The sequence below is a fragment of the Pagrus pagrus genome, assembly GCF_965226575.1.
Source record: "Pagrus pagrus genome assembly, chromosome: 15".
Taxonomy (NCBI): Eukaryota; Metazoa; Chordata; class Actinopteri; order Spariformes; family Sparidae; genus Pagrus; species Pagrus pagrus.
The window spans coordinates 24,345,856-24,367,492 of NC_140199.1; the positions used below are offsets into that span (position 1 = coordinate 24,345,856).

The 21,637-nt window shown below is 41.9% G+C and overlaps 1 protein-coding gene across 1 annotated transcript in view; it reads right to left on the bottom strand.

Annotated features, from left to right (window-relative positions):
* LOC311271052 (leucine zipper putative tumor suppressor 2 homolog) overlaps positions 1–11,104 on the bottom strand; it is a 50,675-nt gene extending 39,571 nt beyond the window's left edge. The window contains exon 1 of the mRNA XM_084376424.1: positions 10,830–11,104. The gene's annotated coding sequence lies outside the window, so the exon portion shown is untranslated. The remainder of the gene's footprint in view (positions 1–10,829) is intronic.
* Positions 11,105–21,637: the final 10,533 nt, after the last annotated feature.

The window sequence follows — 21,637 nt, forward strand, 5'->3', positions numbered from 1 at the left end:
AACATTGATTAATGGTTACTGGACTTTAATTTCCCAAAAGGTAGAGAGTCAAACACTTGTAGAGGATTCACAACCTGGCAACACTTTTTTAATATATCAGAATGGATTATTAGTGAACTGTAGGGCATTATTAAATAGTTCATTAACCCCCCTCCACCTCTACAATCCTCCTGCTCAGACAGGACGCTCCGCTAAACTTTGACCTACTTCTGTCTGCCCTCTGTCTGGGCCGAGGAGGTGGGGGGATGCCAAGACCCCAAACACAGTGAGCTCACGCTGATCCAGCCTGTCAATAATAATATGAATATCAAAGGCTTATTTGGACAATGCATCTTTTGAATGTCAAACCGCAGAGGGATGCTGAGGGAGGCTTGAGGACGCGTGCATGTAAAAGAATCACACTGGACTCATTGTGTAGCACATTTAAAATTCAGCTGCACACACACAGACACACACAGACACAGACACACTGTATATCTCATGCTGAGGACTTGATTTCACTTTTCTGCTGATGAGCCACAAGACAAACCCCGTCCTTCATCTTTTTATCCGCGCTGTGTCTCTCATTTCCAAGAAATCTCACTCAGCAGATGGACACAATCCTCCATAACCAATTCTCTGCAGGATAATGCGGAGCAGACAAAGACGCGACGACACAAAGGCACAGAGCACCTACAAGATTCGGCTCCGTCAGTCTGAGCCCTGCTGAAACCGAGCTGAAACCAGTGACACTTCATAAACTGCAACTATGTTTAAAATCTGCCAAATGTTTCATAAGCAGAAGGACGGCTTCCAGGCCAGCTGAGTCCTGGCGATCCACGTGCGAAGGGTCCGCTGAGGGATGAGGGCTGGCTCGGACCAGAGGGTGGTGGGAGTTATGTTACCAAGACCACGGCTGGGACGCCATCCCAGTGGTTCCCGGAAGAATTCTGGGAACATCAGGGCCCAACATGTGAGTATGAGAAAGAAAGAAATGGAGGCATGAGGGGGAAACATCTGTCAGCAATTACAAAGGAGGATCAATCCCGTAGTTTCAGTACGGTATGCTGAGAAACGCTGGGGTCATGATGTAAACAGTACCTCATGGTCAAAACTTCTCAGCACCCCCACCCTCGTCTTCCTCTCGTCCTGGCTTCAACGAGACAAGCGGAGCACAGTTAACCCAAGCCAGTCAGCTGATGCGGGAAGGGGGAGGGGAACCGTGTGGTACGCATTCTGCCAAAGGGTCATCTGGCAGACGCATCCTCCGAGCTGGCTTCACTCCGCCAAACAAAACGCACACACACACACATTCGGGGGAAGTAGCTGGCCAAGAGGGTGGAGGAAATCTAATCTATAAATCAGACACATGTCCAAACAACTGGGTGTCAACAGATCTTTGCTTATGTTATTAGCTCAGAGGTGCCCCGCCGCAACATGCTGCGCTGATTTGATTCTGCTGATGTAGTTGTTTTAGACAGGGCTGAGTCAAAAAATGTGGAGTCTTCATGAAGGCAAATCATATCTGAGATAAAAAAAAGATCCGGAGGAAACTAAAGCCAAACCAAACCAGCAGGGGCTGATGAGCTTTTAAACCAGATCAATAATTCATGTTTTGCTTCCCTTGCTGGCACAAATCAGGTTTCCAATACAGGCAAATCAACAAACAGCTTAATCAATGGTGTCCTCACTTGTAAGGACTCAGGGTGGAGTAAAAAGCTCTGCTCCGAAAGAAGATTTCTACTCTGATTTCAGGCTAGAAGAAGAAAAGAGACAATACTGCCATCAATAAAGGCATCTAATTGTTGCAGCTGCAGGTCGTCTCCAGCCAGCCTCCTCCCCGACCCCCTAAAACCGTTCATCTGCTCCCTGGCAATGAGCCCCAATTCTGGACCTAATACTTGTGTCATCCATCAATCTTGTGTTTGTGCGTATCTGTGTGTGCGTGTGTGGTCTGCTGTTTCAGCACTGGCCATTTCGGCCCTCATACATCAGCCTCCTGACAGCAGTGAAGTGACGCTCTGTGACATATGAGGCCACTTTACCTTCTCTTCGACTGGAGAAAGAGAGAAAGGCAGGGCTGAGCTCCAAGGGGTGAAAACTGTTTCCATGTGCAGTGATGGTGCTCATTCGGGACAACTGCTGCAGTTTTGCACCACTAAGGTTGATATCTACTTTTTGCATCCAGTGGGGGAAAAAGTATTCAGATCCTCCAGTAAAAAAATATGAGTTTTATCAGCAAAATGCACTGAAAGTATGAAAAGTAAAGGTGCTCCTTGTCCAGCAAAATGGTCCGTCACTGTTTTCCCATTATATCTGATGTTTATGGATTAACATCACCGCTGCAAAAATGTGTATGTTGCATTTTACTTCTGAATATGTTTAAGGTTGAGCTTATTTCAACTACTTTATGTACATTTGGCTAGTTTAATCTACAGTAATGCATCATATTCTACATGACTATCATAGGTTTCTAGCGCTGCTGGCCTTTTGAGAGCCACGTATCTCTAAAAAGCCAACTTTTCATGTGAAAAACAGCCTGTTTCCAACTTCTTGACAATGTATTTTCAAAATAATCCAAGAAGGTTTAAAGTAGTTTATTTAGCTTAAAGGTGCAATATGTGACGTCAGTTGAAAAAATTCAAAATATTACCAGAAACAGTTCTCACGTTATGATGTATATGTACGTTATGTATTGGGCTGTAGCTATCGATTCTTTTTGGAATCGATTAATCTAGCACTTTATCGATCGATTAATCGATTAATCGTATATATATATTTTTTTGCATTTTTAAACAACCAAAACAAATAATGCATGACGAAAATGATGTGGCTGTAAAATGATCAACCATTTGGCTTTTATTTCTTTAAAAAAAAGAGGTATTTCTTACAACTCCAACATTTGGCTCCAAAACTTTATTGCAATTTACTCATTTAGTGCAAGTGCAAACAATTAAATAACAATACAGTTTCAACTTACTGTAAAACATGTATAACATGTAACACTATGAATCAATACAAACTTAAATAGTAACGGCCATTTTGCCTTAGTGTTGTCTTATACAACATTACAAAAAGGGATTGCACCTTCTAACCACCTACTAACAAATAATATATAATCTCTGGGATAGGCCATTTGCTATGGTAACCTAGCAACCTATGTGTGTGGACGCATGCTGTGTTATATATAATTTTATGTTATACACAGCACCAAATCACAACAGAAGTCATTTAAGGTCACTTTTCCTATGAACCGGTCCGGACCGTGTTCATTTAATTAATAATTTCTTCATCGTCGCGCATCTACAATTCTCCTCCGCTCTGTTTTACGAAGGGAGGAGCTCCGGACCGACGTGAACAAACACACGTGCACACACACTTACAGACAGAGAGAGAGAACATGTCCCGTCGGTCTCAACTGTCTGTAAAGCAGATATCATATCTACGTTTTTTAAACGCGCACAAACTGATTCTGCTCTGGCATGTCATCTCGAGCCTTCGCAGTTCTCCGTCGTGGTGGCGGATACGCAATGCAACCCCCCCCGGGCTGCTGGAGAACCAGCGTGAGGACGTGAGTTTAGAGGACCAATCACAGCCCTTGCAGTCTCCGTTTCCCCTCGACGGAGTGACGGACACTCCGCGCCCGGAGAGTACGGAGAGGCTCTCCGGCGGGTCCGTGTGGAACATTCAAGATCTCTGCGCGTCACAGGAATTTAACGACGCTTCGAGGCAGAGTTTTTGCCTCGACCAATTTTTGTAATCGAGTAACTCGAGTAACTCGATGAATCGTTACAGCCCTAGTTATGTATGTGTGTTGCAGAGACATCTACTGAAGCTAGCATGCTAACCAGCTAGCCATGTCCCATTCTTGTCCAAACCTCCTGCGCTAGTGGTGTCAACACTGACACTCCCCTCATTTGACAAACTCCCAGGCCGGACCGCTAGCTGCACGGCGAACTGTGCTGACTAGCTAACAGCAGCATTTAGCGGTTACTCGAGTGATATTCAGCCTCTTATTTGAGTTGAGTATCATTTCGGCAGCTGGCCAAACTTGCACCTTTAAGAACAAACAGTCAAAGGAACACTTCATCCTTCACAAACATTAAGAATAAAAAAATCATACTCTGAAAAGTAGCAAGTAACTAAATCTGTCAGATAAATGTAGTAGAGTAGAAAGTACAATATTTCCCTCTGACATGTAGTGGAGTAGAAGTATAAGAGTGGAAGCACTCAAGTACAGTACAAGTACCTCAAATATGTGCTTACAGTCCACCAGTGATTGTAACATAGTGAGGACTTTAAACTGCAATTTCAGCGAGTAATAGAAGTTTCTCTACAGTGTCTTCAGGGCGCATTGAACAAATACACGAGTGTTGGGCAAACACAGTTTGATTGGCCTACTAATGGACGTTGGGAGCAGTTGGCAGACTTCAGCACTCCTGGTTCTAATGTGATCTGTGCCAGAGCTCTGCCCACTAATGTCCATTATACACAGACTTACTCCACTCTGCATTGATTCTGTCTCTTCTTACAGACTGTAAGGGCTTTCAGAGCCCATCTCAGCCTGCCATCTCAGCTATCAGATTCCAGCAGCAATTTAATTGACCTGCAATCTACTGACGCAAAGAAAACACATTTTGAGTCGTGTTGAGGGTTCTGCACGGGCATGATAATAGACGAGCAGAGGGCAAGTTCATGGGGCATTTTACAGCGGCTTTTGGGTGTTTTTAATTCTGTAAGAGTCAAAGGGGGTAATGACAGGCTGAGGCTGAGGACGGCTTGATGATGACAGGCCCACGTCAGAGGTGGTCCACCCAAGTCTGTGCAGCCACACCTTGGGGCTGATGAATAGGCAGAGCAGACGTCTTACTGGGCTCCCATAGCTCCATGACCGGATAGGTAGGCTAAGCCATGCTAGTGGCTCTGCTTGAGTGCTATTTGAGCTAAAGACCGACTGAATTTTCATTTCTGGGCGAACCTCATTTAAAAAGTTATTACAATTTATCCTGAGGGGTATTTAAAATCTGCACAATGACAAACCATCCAACAGCTGTGGAGATATTACACTCAAAACCAAAAATATCATCCTCTTGATGGCACTAAAGGAATCACCAAAGTTATTAGGATTCATGCTCTTGGCACAATGAATATCTGTACAAGACTTATTTCAGCCTTGACAAAAATGTTGGACCAACATCCACAGAGCCACGCTGCAGCCTCGCTAAAAAGTGATGCAGCCTCCTTCTCAAATTTGAAATCATTGCAGAAAGAGATATCGTTTCCCCCTGCAAACCTGAGCTGACCTCTTGTAGCTGGATGGATAATTGACGTCAGGAGAACTTCATACTTCATTTTAAACACAACTCTCCACAGAAAAAAAAACCTTCCTCTGTACACAACTACCTCCTCCTTTCCTTTTTCTATTCAAGGCTGATATGATTGTGTTCGAGTCGATTGCTCTGCACGGACCCCGTCATTATCATCAGCACACAAGCGATGGCCTCCACCACAGTCACTCACCTAATCAAATGTTTTTCTATTAGTAATTGGACGGTCTGCATAATTTCAGAGTCTGAATAACCTGGGCCTAAAACGTCAGAGTGTAAACACTTAGTTCATTCATTTTGAGTGATTTGAGAGATTAACAAAGAGCCCAGTGAACCCGAAATAGCTCATCTTCATTTCTAGCATAAAGGGTTTGAAATGCAAAAAAAAATGCAACAAAAAATCAAATCCTCATTTCATCTCTTTTAAGGCTGCGTTCATTTTTGCAATAGTTTCAAACCGCAGATTAATTCAATAGAAAGGGATTGCAAGAGGAGGGGATGTTCTGCTGCACGGTTTGTGTTTCCACGTGATCACAGGAAACAGTCACCATATTTCTCTTGTTGTCCCCACAGACTGATTTCCATTACTGTAAGAATCCACTAATTTTACTGGCTCAATAATTTAAAAAAGTCATTAAAATCCAATTAAACTTGTTAACTCTGAAACAACCTTTAATATTTAATGAAGAAATGAAATTACGTTATTGATTTGCAGTAGTTGGGCCTCTTTAAAGCTTTTAAAATCTGTATTTTCATTGTCAGATCAAAGAAATGCAGCCCTCGTTCACTGACCCATCGAGGAACGAAAGACAGTGGAACCAACAACTGTTACAATGCCGAAAAGTGAAATCACATTTCTGACTGAATGTTGATGATGTTTTCAGGCTGTTTCATAACAGGCTGTTATTCAAGACTGAGTAAAACAATCTAATATTGTAAATGTAATTAAAAAGCGATCATGTGGCTTCATAAATAACTTCCTCTGATATCGGAAACTTGTAATGCAATGAGATGAATGTCTCTGCATGAAGCCTGGGTAAGTTTTTCAACATACAGTAAAGTGTCTATAAAAAGTTCAACGTATAATATCGGCCTACTGCACTCTGAAACTTTAAATGCTGGAGATGTTTTATCACTATGGAAATATAGCAGACACAAGAAGAACCATCTCCTTCTTCTCCACTCTGTCGATGTTTTCTACAAGAGGAAGGAACATGTTTGTGGCCACAGTGAAAAATCTCTGGAATGCAAGATGATTAAATCCATCCGAAGATGAACGACATGTGCAAGAGTCTTCACACTTTTAGAACTCATTTTTTCCTGTACGATGCTGTTTATTAGAAACTTGCCTATCGCTCGATTATTAAAAGCAACTTGTATGTTGCAGTAAACATGTATGTGATGATCCTACCCTCTCACTGAAGTTACATAGTGCAGAGGCAAGTGATAGGTGGGCAGAGTGGCTGAGCCAGACAACACACTGTACCATCAACATGATTTTCAGGCTGTTATTTTAGGTTTAAAAGTTACATCATGTTGCTCAATCTATGACTTTGAAAATGATACTGCACGAAAAGGCAAGAAAAGCCATTAGTGATGGTGTTTCTACACTATCAGTCCAGAACGAGCCTTTAAAAGCAGCAGAAGAAAGGTCACTGCAAACCCAGGCAGCTACTAATTACAGTTCCCCATAGAGGGGTAGTCTTTGTATTTGTGTGTGTGATGGTGTATGTGTGTGTGTATGTGTGTGTGTGTGTGTGTGTGTGTGTGTGTGTGTTTGTGTGTAAGTGTGTGCTGTGTGTGTGAGTCTGACTGACAGCTTGTCTCTCCCCTGCTGTGCTCTTGCTCTTGTCCTGCCTTAATGGGCTGACAGCGAGAAAAACTGTGACGGAAACCTCAATGACGCGCCCGCTGTTCGACACATCACAGCTGAGCGGAATCTGAAGCAAAACTGGATCTCAGAAACCAACATTTCTCCCACGAACTACTTGTAGAAAATAAAACCTGCACATGGTGACACTGAACTACAGCATCAGACATCAAACAGACTTTCTTGTCTAACATGGAATGGGTTTAACAGAGGGAGGTGAAAGACAGAACTAAGAAAACACATCTGTTGAGTGTCTTTGAGTGCACGAGGCTCCTGTGACAGGAGGAAAGAGTCCCAAAACCAAGGAAATCAGTTAGCATTTCAAGTCAAGTCAATGTTTGTTTTGAATGGGCTTTCAGTTAAATGGCTGAAATAAGGTCTGTGGTCATATCTGGACGTTCTGTTCTACGACATAACATACGTCAGTAAATACCCCACGTTTGATTTATAAAGCGTTTACATGTCTTAACACAGGTGGTTAACATCGATTCATATCGCCACAATCGTTAATATACGCCTTTATTTTGAAATTCCCACGTCACGTCTTTGTCAATGTTTCCATCCATGCGCAACTCCTTCCTAAACATAATCTTTTAATAAAAAAGAGAATAGATTGTTTTCCATTTAAATGTCTGAAACCACTGACAAAATAGTATATTTCCACTGAAGTTTAGTAATAAAATGTCAAATCATGTTTTAGTCGCTGTGAGTTGATATAAATGTAATTGATTGTGTTAAAAGGACAGATGATATCGTCTCATATCGATCGCAGGCCCCTGTATCGTATCAAATAGAAATCGTACCGTGGCAGACTTTATGATATTGGCAAATGTCGCATCCAAAGAATCAATTTAATATCATATTGTGATGACACTTGCGATTTACACTCCAACTAACAAGTGGCTAAATGAGAAACTTTAAATCTTGTCTCATAGTCAAGTCTGTATGAGTACGACGTATCATAAAGTGTAAGAGTATCATAAACTCGTGTTTGCCTAGAACTTATTTTCTGCAATAATTCAAAATCTGATCATTAAATGCGAACTATGTAGTTTTGTGGAAGAAATTTTAAAGATCTCCATTGACTGATTTTCTTTACGCCTTAACTATATAAACAAACTCTCTTTGTTTTCATGACTGGATAAATTGAATAAACAACCTAACTTTAAAGGACAACACAATTTCACGCTGTTTTACTTGTTTATATTTGGCAGACCCTGCCACCTCTCTAACTTCAGTGTTCTGGGGACCTTATTTTCCTCTGAGAACAGCTTGTTTATTCACGGTACATCGCGCCCCTTTAAGCTCAGTGAGGTTTCACTTCTCGTCTCGCTCAGTATATGTTTTACCCAAACTAACACGATCATCACCTCTGCAAAGAAAAAGTGTTGAAAGAGGTGAAAACCATAACAAGTGTGGCCATATTAATAACAACTGTTGTGTGAACAGAGAGTTAGTCCGTTCTGTGAGCTTGCTAATATACGGGACCGGTTCTACGAGGTTTCGGTTATGGGTTTTGGGGAGTGTTAATAAGACGACGCCACTTAGACAACTGTTGGGTGTGTAGTCTTTTTAATGAGGTACTTTTACTGTAACTTGATAAGCTTAAAGACAAACTGTGACAAACATCATATGTGAACTCAAGGTTCCATGGTGGGCCTTCGACTCTATCAAGTGATAAAGTAAAAAACACTTCCTTGGTGTGACTCAAACGTACCTTCAGTGGTGTTTAATAAGAGCAGCGTGAGGTGGAGATTGTGTTGTGTAAGGCTTTTGGGTTCTATGTTACATCATGATGGATGACACTGAATTAAATATGCCCGACATGCTACTTGCATGCTTTTAATCACATCCAGCGCTCAACGTCATCATCGCTGTGGTGAAATGAAATGGCAGCCCGTCATCATTCCAATCCCAGATGGCTCCAGAGTCATTTTGCTAATTGAGCATCACAGGTGTGGATCAGACTGTTCTCTCTCTATATCAGTTTAATGTGGGAAATACTGTACGCTGCTCCATGTGGGATTTTCCTTTAATTTGTTACGTAAGAGTGCTCCCGAGTGCACAGATGTGCCACTGTGTGTGCACTTTTATGTGCTATTTTCATCCGAGATTATCTAATGAGCAAATTAAGCTGCACAGGCTAAACAGAAGACGTGTCTTTAACGTTTCAGCGTCTTTGGAGCAAGTGCTGGCAGATGTGCATCAGCTGTGATTGTGCCTCTGGCTGTGTTCTAGTTTCCACTCACACATATTTGTCAGCTCGGTGTAGACATGAATGGAGATGGCGGGAGGTCGGTTTATTCGACAGAGGAAGCCAAACGCTGGGAAAAAAATGCAGAGAGCGAGCACAAAGAAGACAACAAAAGAAGTGTTTTAAAGCACATTGACCGTGACTTTGGTCGTCGCCTCCCCTCAGGGCTCCTCGTCCTGTGAAGTAGCCATGTGATAAAAATGATCTCTCAGCATCACCCTCCTCCCTCTACCTGCCCTCTTTCCGCCTCCTTAGCTGCTCCAATCCTGAACGCCCGACAGCTTGGTTATCACCTCCCACCGCCACCACCAAATCCCCCTCTACCCTGTCTTCCTCCCTCCTCCTCCTCCCCCCTGCCTGTGCTGTGCTGTGCTGTGGTGACAGGGCAGGATGATATAGGGGTCTCCCAGCGAGGTGGCGTGATGCCTGAACACTAAGTTAGCATCAGTGCAGCACAGGAGGGAGCATGTGTGTGCAGAGCATCTAAGACTCCACGTTCTGCTCTGTCTTGATGTTTGCAGTCAGCTTTAAGTGTCATAGCTGAGACGACATGACATCCGACCCATCAATCAGCTGCATGAGAAGGAGATGCTGCTGCTCCTTCCTTCAGCATTTATATATCTGCTCCTGTGGGGATTATTTATGGTCTAATAAGACCCTGGGCGTTTCCAGTTCAACTACTAACTTATCCATATATTAAAGTAGGCCCTGGGAGCATAAGACAAATGGCCGATAAGGTCTCTCCTTCTTTGTGTGACCTTTGCTTTCCATCACATTTCCTTCAACCTCTCTGCCGCTGATATCCAGAGAGAGAACTGCCTAAACAAGAAAAGTGGTGTGCAAGAGTGTGTGTGTGTATGTGTGTTTGTGTGTGCAAGAGTGTGTGTGTGCCAGTTGCAAGGCACAGCCGGACCTCCGTTCACCAAAAACAGCTGGATGGAGATAACAGAGCAATGCTTATTCTCTAGTTTTTCCCTCTCTCCACACACACACACACACACACACACACACATTTCTTAAGGGAAAATAGCTGAATTCAGTGCAAGAAACTGGTGGGAAAGTCACTGCATTCATCTGGATCAACTACAGATTAAGCCCAAGTACTTTAATCACTCACAAGTCAAACTATCAATAAGCAATTAATCATGTAGACTGATCCACGCACACTCCAACACAGCACCATCAGACCCCATTTTTGGCAGAAATGGCTATAAACCACGCATGTTCATGGGTAAATTTGCACAAATTAGCAATCAAATCAGTAAGAAGTTCCACTCATTCTTCACCAGCTGTGTAAAAACAATACAAGACAGACTGTCTAACTTTACCAAAGCCTCCTGTTGAGGAGAACAGCACAGATATTCCCCACTGAATCACTGTTGCACGGCGCGTCACTCACCTTTAACAAGATGTTCTGTACAAGCAGCCCGCACACCAGTATGTCCAGCAGCACTCAGTGTATCCGTGATGAAGGCAACAACTTTTTTTCAGAACAACAACCAGCCAAAACAAAGAAACCTCCTCCTCTTCCTCTTCTTCTTCTCTCTCTGTAGTTACGGTCCGCTCCGTCTTCCAGACCCGTCCAGGTCCACACACAGCAGCTCGGTGTGGAGATCCGCTGCTGCTCCGCCGCTGCTGCCCGGGCTCGGTGTGTTTGGTACTGGCACCGGCAGAGCCCGGTCTGCTGCTCTGCGGGGCGGGCTGACTCTCTGCTCCAGGTTGAGGACCGGGGAAGATAGGGCAGCAGGGGTCCGCAAGGGGGGCCTGCGACAAGCGATGACAAAAAATCTCCAGCAGATATTTATGTGTTTGTAATGAAGTAAAGTTACTCGTTACATCTTTCGCTCTTATTTGGGCCATCTGTGTCTTTTTAGTGGTTTGATTATTCTGACAGAGGTGGAATAAGTGCTCAGATCCACTCAAGTACATTGTCTTTAAGCATCAAAAAGGTGCACTATGTAGTTTTGGGGAAGATATTTTAATCAGAAGAGAAAGAGCTTTATTGACTGAACAACCTAAATTAACAAACTCTCTTTGTTTTCATGACTGAATAAACTGAAAACAAACAAACCTTAAAGGACAACACAGTTTCACACTGTTTTACTTTGTTTATATTTGGCGGACCCTGCCACCTTTCTAGCTTCAGTGTTCTGGGGACCTTATTTTCCCCTGAGAACAGTGCGTTTGTGAGTTTTGGATAAGTACATTTCTGAGTTTGTATTATTACATCATTAATATTGTAAATATTAAAAAGCCACATAGTGCCTACTGTGGCTGGTTTAACTACTTTAACTATCTGCTGCACCGCTTGTAAATGTCCCTTTAGGAATCAATAGAGTTTTATTTGAATTTATAATATTATCATCTTTTTTGTTTATTATATTTTGTATCATTAAACTATATTTGCAAAGTAACTAAAGTTGAGAAAAGAATGTAGTGGAGTAGAAGTATAAAGAAACAGAAATACACAAGCAAAATTGTACTTAAAGGATAGGTTGGTACTGTAGCCCACATAACATATCTGGAGCTTCACAGCAAAACAGTGCTGCAGCTTTCTCCTAATCAACTGAAGTAGATGGGGACTTGTTTTAAACCATAAAAAAAACAAGATCCCAAATGGATTTGAAACAACGATACTTACACCCTTTTTAAAGCAAAAATCTTCACTGTAGCTGCTAAGCTAAAATCATTAGCATAGGGTGCACAAGTACAATTGTGCGTCAAGGGTGTTAATTACATCTTTTTAAATCAACTTGGGATCTCAAGCTTCTGGAGACTTGGATTACACCGGAAAAGTTGTATGGAGCCATTTTATGTTCTCTTTTCTGTTGTTATTTTGACATATTAAAACAAGTCCCCATCTACTTCAGTTGTTGAGGATAACGCTGTAACGCTGTTTTGCTGTGAAGCTCCAGAAATGTTTCATGGACTACGACACTTTACCTGACTTTTCATCAGCACTGGGGTGAGTAGATAATGACTAAATTCTCATTTTTCGGTGAACTGTTCCTTTAAAAACAGTTCTTGACTAAATGTACTTTCTTTCCACCACTTTAGTCTGATGCCTTTCTTTATTATAATTATAGAGCGACTACTTGCAGTTCTGTCGCCACAGTAAATCACTCTTGGTACCGTTTGATGGACCATTAATTAAATATTCAACAGAGGTGAACTCAAGGTGAAATGATTACTTTATTTAAAATCTTTCAGTTCTGAACAGGAGAGTACAATCAGAAGAGGAACAACTGAGCAGTTTGGGGCACAGAGCTGGTTTATAGTGTAACCATCTGTTAGAAGTTGAGTGTAAGTAGCTTCTGAGACATATGCCATGTGGCTCCTCTGGGCCCCATCGATCGGGCAAATGTAGTGTCCCTGTGACTCCACCACCATCCCCTCCTGATATTAAAAGTATGGTAACATGTAATGAAGATATAATATGACCCCGTTTGGTGAAATGTCAATATGATGCAATTACAAATGTGAACATATGAGTGGTTTACAGACAAGCTCACTACCTGCCTGCTCCCAAATCTAACTTTTCTCTTCTTGTGTGCCTGCACTTACCCGGGGCACCTTTGTTGTCAACAGAAACACATTCAAATCCTGCTGATTTGAATGCTTTAAAGGACAAATTGCTCATAAAAACAAAGTGATAATACTCACATAAAAAATAAATCATTGACAATATATCTTTTATGAGGCTAATTTGCTCCTCCAAACAGGAGGGCCAGCTGTTTGTAGGTGAGTTCCTTATCGGCTCCATCCTGCTTTGAACTCTCAGGTTCCCTCTCGGAGAAGATTCCCGCCCACCGCCTCCTGTCCACTCGACCACCCCGGAAACACAATATGCAGTCTTCTCTTCTCCCCACAATAGGCCACCACCTGCCTGATTCATCTATGAAAGAGGAGCTCAATGAATGCTTAAATTACCTAATTTGTTTGAGGTATGTGTGGATCGACTTCCACACGAGGTCTTAACAAGAAGAAAATCCCTGCCAATCAAAATGAGCAGCTGCTCCAGCAGTGGTGTTACCTGAGCACACTGATGTCCTACAGGTGTGATCGTCGGGCCAGTTGTGATGAATTTAAACGTAAGCGTGTTCAATAAATCAATCAGTTATCTGTAGTTTGGACATGTGGACCAAAGCTTAACCCATAGACCATATGGATGACATCACACTCAGGGTGGGAAGCTCAAACACTGGGATAATGTTACGCTGCTGTGTCCAAGGTCAGATCAGACAAATTATTAAAATTTCACCACTCCCTGATTGATCAGCAACTGATAAGATGATGGATAATGAAAATCAGGAGGGACATCCGGCTGTATTTCAATGTAAAACAACATGTTTGGCATGCGCTGAGGGGCCATAGGTCGACTTGCAACCTGGAATGCAGCAATATGACATTAGAGCTTCCCAACCTGAGCATTATGTCAGACGAAAATGGCTGCACAGTGTAATTTTATAATTTCCTTTACAGCACTTAAAGGACCTGCTGAGCTGAGCACAAATCCATTAAAAGATTGGTCACAACATGAGTTCACATTGCAACATTTTTCTTAACAATTTTTTTTTAAATTTCTCTACCAATTAAGGCATGATAAATATGTGCAATCAAATATTTTGATTGAGGCTTGACAGTTTTCACAGCAGATTTTGCCTTTCCACCTCACCTCAGGCTTCTCCTGAACACACTAAATATAGAAAATGGTAATTAGGGTACAGGAAAGGAAAGATTAAACATAACTCCATTTCATCCGTTGCAGTTTCACTTGTTTTAGGAACTTTTTTTGTTGTTTCAAATTTTTTTATTAATTTTTCCAAAAAGGTAACAGAGGTCCAATACAGAACAATGCACAGTTCAATATCCAAGACACGACCTCCTCCAAAAAAAAAAGAAAGAGAAAAAGAAAAAGAAAAAAAAAGGAATTTTTTTCTCTCTCTAAAAAACAAGAACTGCATCTTGAAATATGTCAGAATAATTCAAATCACTCTATTGATGGAAAGAAAAAGGACTGTGACTGGTGGCACCAAGGCACTGATCATGAATTTCAATGTCCCTGGTTTGAGTCTTCCCGGGGACCTCGGTTACATTTCATACCCTCTCTATTTCTCTCTCCTCATTTCCCATCATCTATATACTGTTAACTTGTTTGTAAAATGCACCAAAATACCTGAGAAAATGAAAGAGTTTCAAGAAAGTTGTCAGATTGATTCCTGATGATTTCTTCTGCTCCTTTTAAGAAATCTTTTATGACTCAGTATGACTATAAGGAGCTCATTAAATTGGATTCTGTGCAGCGCAGCATTACATTTTATCACATACTGTACGTGACATTAACCCTCGAGACCATTATTTACAAATGTAGAAACATTTCTTTTATTATCTTTTGGAACAAAGTGCAGCTTGAAGCTGTTATCTGACGCCGCAGCCTCCACAGCATCACCTCATGTCTTTGATGTTGGGCCGGCCCTTCTGCCTGGGGAGAAGGATATTCAGGAGCCCTGTCACTGCTGAACTCCACCTGACCTCTCCTCCTCTCCGTACACCATACCAATTTATTCCCTCCGCCAATGCCAAGTACAAAACTCCCACCTCTGCTCCTCCTCCTCCTCATCTTGTGCCCCCTCTTTCTCCTCCTGCTCATCTCTCCCTCCAGACTGTCAACCACCTCTGCTCCTTTTCTTCACCCCTAATCCAGCTCCCTCCAGTAATCTTCATCTCCTGTTGTTTCAGCCGCTGAATATGAGCTGCATCTCTTCCCTCTCTGCCATATGCAGCCCCCACCCTCCCACTTCACCACCACAGCCCTTCTTTTCTCAGCCCCTTTCTCCTTTAAATCGTCTCCATGCTTCATTTCAACTTCAGGCTTCGGCAGCCCGCAATGCTAATATGATTTCCAGCTGAAATGAAACGTGCAAATGTGCCGCAGCCTCTCCTTTTCCCCAGTGGGTTCCCATTGGAGTCTACTTCATTAGACCTGGGTGGGTGGAACAGCAGAAGATTAAAGTTGAACATTTTCTGGGCTTCGTGTTTGTGGGAAGAGCGTCACTTTTTTTTTCTCCAGCATAACAAAAGCCTAGTTAGGTCATTGTCTTCTTACAGAATATGCAAAGTGTGTGTGTGTGTGTGTGTGTGTGTGTGTGTGTGTGTGTGTGTGTGTGTGTGTGTGTGTGTGTGTGTGGATCCCTGTGTGCTCCAGAGCCTTTTTGAAAAAAAAAGTCCTGCCCTCGGCAGCCCGTGAGCTTTGCACAAGACAAGACTGTTTATTTCATAATCACTGAGAGGAGGATGCTGCTCGTGTGCAAAGCAGAGAAAAGTCACAACGAGGCTGACATTTTTGCTTCTTTGTGAAATATCTTGAGAGCTGTTGAATGGACTGCAATACAATTTGTGACAGACATTCATGCTTCCCGCAGGAAGAATCCTAACGATTAGGAGGTTTCCCTCTAGCACCAGGGTTCAAATTGTGGTTTTGAACAAATCAGGTCAAAATTCCAACTCGTTCTCTGACCAGATACCTCTAAAATGGAAAACATTCCCATCAGCCTCAGCTGTACTTTGTGTTTAGTGCCACGTGTGCTTTCACGTGCTCCTTGGATGGTCCCATATCCCAAGTTGGGAAGTTGTTCTTCATAAATGGATGGTAAATGGACTTGCGTTGCTTTAGTGCTTTTCCAATCTGCTGACTGCTCAAAATGCTTTACAGCACTTGTCACATTCACCCATTCACACACACATTCACACAGTGATGGCAGAGGCTGCCATGCAAGGTGCCAACTGCTCATCAGGAGCAATTGGGCTTCAGTGTTTTGCTCAATGATGCTTCGATGGGGGAGCCGGGGATTCAAAGCTACGGCAGTTCTGTTCTTCAGACTTCGGTGTGTTCATAAGCTTTAAAGTTTTAATGTGGAAACAACATGGGCATATCAGAGTTAATACAAATAAATAACTTTTCTAACTGAGCTTGGTCAGTCTGTTACAGTATTACAAATTACTGTACATGTGAGCAAAAAAAACTTTCCAAGTTGTTGTTCCAACTTTAGGGGAGTTTACGTGAATTCTCCCGGTTGGGAACTAATTTTTTCCGGCACCACATGAATGTGCTACAATTAGCAAATGTTAACATGTCAGACCAAAGCTAAGATGGTGAAAATGATCAACATTAGACCAGTTAAAGGTCATGCATGTTGCCGTTGTCATTGTGGGTAGCATGTTGACATTAGCATTTAGCACATGTCTGTAGATCAGATACTCAACTTGTTTTATCAATAACAGGAGGCCACTTAAAGCAACTGTATCTAACTTTTTTTAACCAAAAACATCAGCTTCAAAATCATTTTGATGGTACAGTGTCTTGTAATAGGGTGAATGGTGTCTCTGTCTCAGCCACTCCAAAACATTTACTTATTGGTGAACAAACAATGAAATTCCCAGCGTGAAACAATTTATTTAAGAGATCTTAGAATTTAAGTAGAGATCTTGGATTTTTCCAAGACCAATTACACGCTGTATATTAAAGCAGCCACGCAACTGTTTCAGATATTGGATGGAGGCGTGCACGTTAAGCTTTTGTCCCAACATTACGTAACAACAGTTTCTTGGTGGAGTCAAACAACAGTCTCCTGACCTTCCATTGTATCTGCTTCTCCTGGCTGGCCTGCGATATATATTTATATACATATTTCCTGTATAGTATACATGCTGCGCTAGTCAAGTACACATATGCCTCTGCAGCAGCACTGATACCGTGAGAACATGCACAGGGCTCCCAGAGGGGGGACTCTGACAAACAACTCAACTGACACATCTAACACACAAAACAGTGTTTGGTGAAACAGCTTCATAAAACAAGATGAAACAGATTAATGGAGAATTCCTCACGCTCACGCCTCAGCAGAAATAATACACTGCTAGCCTTTGTTTCCAATCCGCTTTGGTCTGTCTGTGTGAAGGCTGGATCATATGACTCACACATGCTCTGTCCCCTCAGGGTCTTCATCCACCGCCAGATACCTGACCAGAGCCCGACCCTCGGCCTTGACATGATTCAGAAATATCAAACAGCTCCTGGCAGTTCCTCTAATGCGTTATGCATTTTGAGTTTTTCTTCTGTTTCTACATGAAGCACCCTTTACTTGTCCAATCTTTGTGTTTAATGACTCATGAATTGTTTATGCCTGGTTTGCCAAATGGATGAATTTTAGCTGTTCAATAAACAATGAGGCTCAAAGTGCATCCAGGATGAATCTGCCAAACAAAACAACCACGTGGGATTTTGAATAATGCCATTATCTTTGTTTCAGGCGCTTTAAAAATTCATCCCGCACTCTGACATCTCTGTCATGTTCCCAATTAGTGCTTTCCAATCCCAAAGCTGAGCGGCCAGCACTCTGTGGGAGGTAATTTACATATTTCCATAATGGTCAAATCAGGAGAGTGCAGTGTAGCATGAAACACCTCAGATTCCAGCTCTGGTGTGAGTCTGTGAGCCCTCATCCAATATTGAATTCTTTGTCTATGAGAAGAATCAGTGTGGCTGGGAAGCAGAAGAACTGGGGCAGAAAACAGTTTCATCTCTGTTTTGATACTGCCGTCTCATCTCTGTGCTGTCAAGGTTGGTCTTGTAAAACAATGTGACGTCTCAGTTTCTGTCTAATTCAGTGAAAGACTTTGCTGCCGCCGCTGCTGCAGCCTCGGCAGAGGAGCTCAAACCAGGCACCGAAGATGATTATTTAATACCTCTATTCTACACGTGCTCATTAGGAGTATGTCTGTGCAACAAAAATAACCACACAGATAATGTATTCAGTCGCCAGCCACCACTTTGATCTTCCTTTTATTCCCCCGTCCCGATGCACTTTCATACATTTTAATTACTGTCCCATATGCTCATCCATTCCTAGCTGTTCTGGCACTGTCACTGAACCCTGACCTCAACAAAACCCCTGCATTCAGGAAAGATACCATTAACACTCATAGAATATATATAAATGCAACCATATCAGTCTGTAGGAATGAAAATAAATACAAAATGAAATGCTCTAAACAGGAAAATCCTTGCTGATGTCCAATAAGAAAATGCTGTGCTTTTCCGAAAAATAGTTATGTAGTCTGTAATGAATGAATGTATGTTCTTTCTTGTCTCTGTCCTTAAACAAAAAACTCTTATGTACTGACACAAAGCTCAAAAGACATCTGAAGTTATTGTTTTTGACAATTTTGAGAAGTGTTGATTTTTGAGTCTCATTCCCAACACGTCAAACATTGGTTAACTTATTTATTTAACCTTTATTTTGACAGGGTAGATCCATTGAGAGCGAGCTCTCTTTTTCAAGGATGCCCTGTAGCACACAGAAATCACAAAACATCAATACAACACAGTAAAAGTACAAAGTAAAAAAAGTTAAAAAGCAAAAGTACAGTAATAAAAACAGGAGTAGTAAAAAAACATTAAATGAAGCAAGTACACGTCTGAGTCTGAGCCTGAGCCCCCAGTACTGTGGTGAGAAGTAGATTTTTGAAAGCCTCAAATGAGATGAGTCTCATTGATACTTGGAACTTGGTAATACTGGGTTTCCCAACTCCCAACTTGACTGATGCTTTGGGATGGCGGCCGGCTTGACCTACAATCCCAAAGTGTCAGTATTTGGCGAGTTGGGAATGAAACTAAAAAATCCACTGTTGCACAAATTGGACCTTTAAAGGTTAAACATATTCAATTCTGAACATTAATATGGCAGCAAACAGTAATTGTGACATTCTGTGTGTCATAATCTGAGCTCCTCTGTTCGTTGTTTTGGTGGCTGGTTCAGCTGCAAAAACCCAATCACCAGGATAAATGTTTCTGCACAATCATGGATATGTTTAAAGACTGAACATTACTCTATGTTGCAACTTTATGTTTCTTCAGGTTTGATTTTCAATTTTATCTTGTGACAACACTGTGCTTAAGCTCTGGTAAGGTTTAGGTACAAAAACCATTGGGTTAGGTTTAGAAAAAGATCATGTTTTGACTTCAAATATCGGCTTTGTTGGCCACAAACAGGGCCAGAGCTTTCCCGACTTTCCAACATAATTATTTGATTTTCGTCGCCACAATCACAGCTGGAAATTGTCCAGAGGTCTCCGTAAAAATACCAGTGGTTTCACACTTACAAATATTGAAACACAGTCTTGCGGTCACTGGTTTGGCTGCCTTCCTGCTAAACTCCGTGCCATCCTCTCCTCCCGGTATGAAAGTCAGGTCATAAACACGTAATGTGAACATGATGTGACACGTCTTGTTGAAATGTCTGTATGGTACGTAGGTCTATAACACTATAACACACTACGTATCTGTTGTACGCAGATGGTGTTTTCTTTTTTCTTCAACTTTAACTGAATAAACAGCACACATTTGTTTTTGTCTGAGATGCCAGGGCTCTAGATTGGCGTCTAGTTGCAGTGAATGTGGTGCATTTCACCTTTAAAACCATTCTAGAAATAATGGCGTATCTTTCCTTGTCAAAAAAGTCCAGTGTCACACCATACTTTAAAACCAGTCATTGGTGATGTACCCTGCATTTCAAAGGTCTGTTTTGCAGTTTGGGGGTACATTTTTCTGGTTGGCTGCACACAAGTGATGTGACCTAATGTTGACATTTGAAGTGCAGCTACGGCACAATGAAGTCGGAGAGCGGTAAAAAATATGGCAGTCTAAAAACATCGATATGAGGCTGTGTTGTCGGAGTTGTCAGTTGGAATCAACACACGTAGGATTTCCTTCAACATTCACATTTTCGCATCGACGATGCAATTCAGCAATGCGAGGATTTTGAGTAATCGGTGCAATCTCCACAGAATATCACAGATCAATGAACTGTAAATTAAGTACCATCCACATCCTGCACCTCCTTGTGATGTGAACACACTGTAATCAGCAGAGCTCATTTCCAGGCCGACCGGATTAAACTAACTACCTCTATAGCTAACGCTGCTTCTCATCCTCAACCTCGAGATTCAGGATTTTCTTCTTCTTCTTCTTTTTTTTTTTTTTTCAGCAGCTCATTCCTCTCGCTGAGCCGAAAATGGGATGCCAAGAGCAATCCTCCCTGGATTATTTAAAAAGCCACTTCAAAGGGGAGCAATTATAATCCTACATTATTGATATGGGAAAAAAACCAGTGAGTAAATGTCATCGTAACTAGAAAGGAAGCTGCCACAGACATATTTGAACGTGCAGAATGTGAGTGCGGGATAAGAGCCTTTTAGGTCTGAGGTTTCAGTTCTTTATGAGGCGTTAGCAGAATTAATCTTACACCCTGTTCAGATGCACGACCAAAATTATACGTCTACTTGCACGCACACACAGTCAAATACTCTCACTTGCTTTTTTTGTTTTTTTTTTAAATCACATGCTCGTAAAAATCAGAATCACTGGAGTTTGTTTACAGTTTGTATTTTCTGTGAAATAAAAGGGTTTTCTGCTCTTCCATCTCATAGTAAGTAGTGACCCAGATTAGAGCATGCATGTCTGTGTGTCTGTGTTTGTAGTTAGTAGTAAGTGGCAGCGAATTATGCTGCACGTGTCCCAGAATACTCAGTGCAGATGGTTATTTTAGTCGGGCAGAGGCTGCAGGCAGCACGCTGTCATGTTGTGTAAATCTGTGCTGCAGGAAAACGGTCCAACCCTGCAGGTTAATGATGAGATTGCCACGCGTTTAGGAAATGATGAATGAGAAAACACTGAAGAAAAGAGCTCAAATTATGTAACACTCAGCCAAGCGGTAGTGATTTTACATTCTGCAACCCTTGTAATGACTTTCTGTTCATCGCCATCAGCGCTGCATGAATAATAACATTTTGTGCCTCAGTGACCTTGGTGGATTCAGAGTTTACTGACCTTTAAAATGTCTGAATCAGGACCAAATGCATTTGGCTTAAGACCTTTAGAGGAAAAGTTCACCCAAAAATGAAAATCGGTCATTATTTACTCATGCCGATGGAAAGTCGTTTGAAGTTCTGTAGTCTACAAAACATTTCTGGAGCTTCACAGCAAAACAGCCTTGCAGCATCTTTTTTTTTTCAGCATCAATCCAGGATCTCAGAAGCCCTGAGATTACTAATTGATTTGAAAAGACATTATTTACACACCCTTTTAAAAGCCACCGTGCACCCACGTCAAGGATGTAAATATTGTCTTTTTCAAATCAATTTGGATCT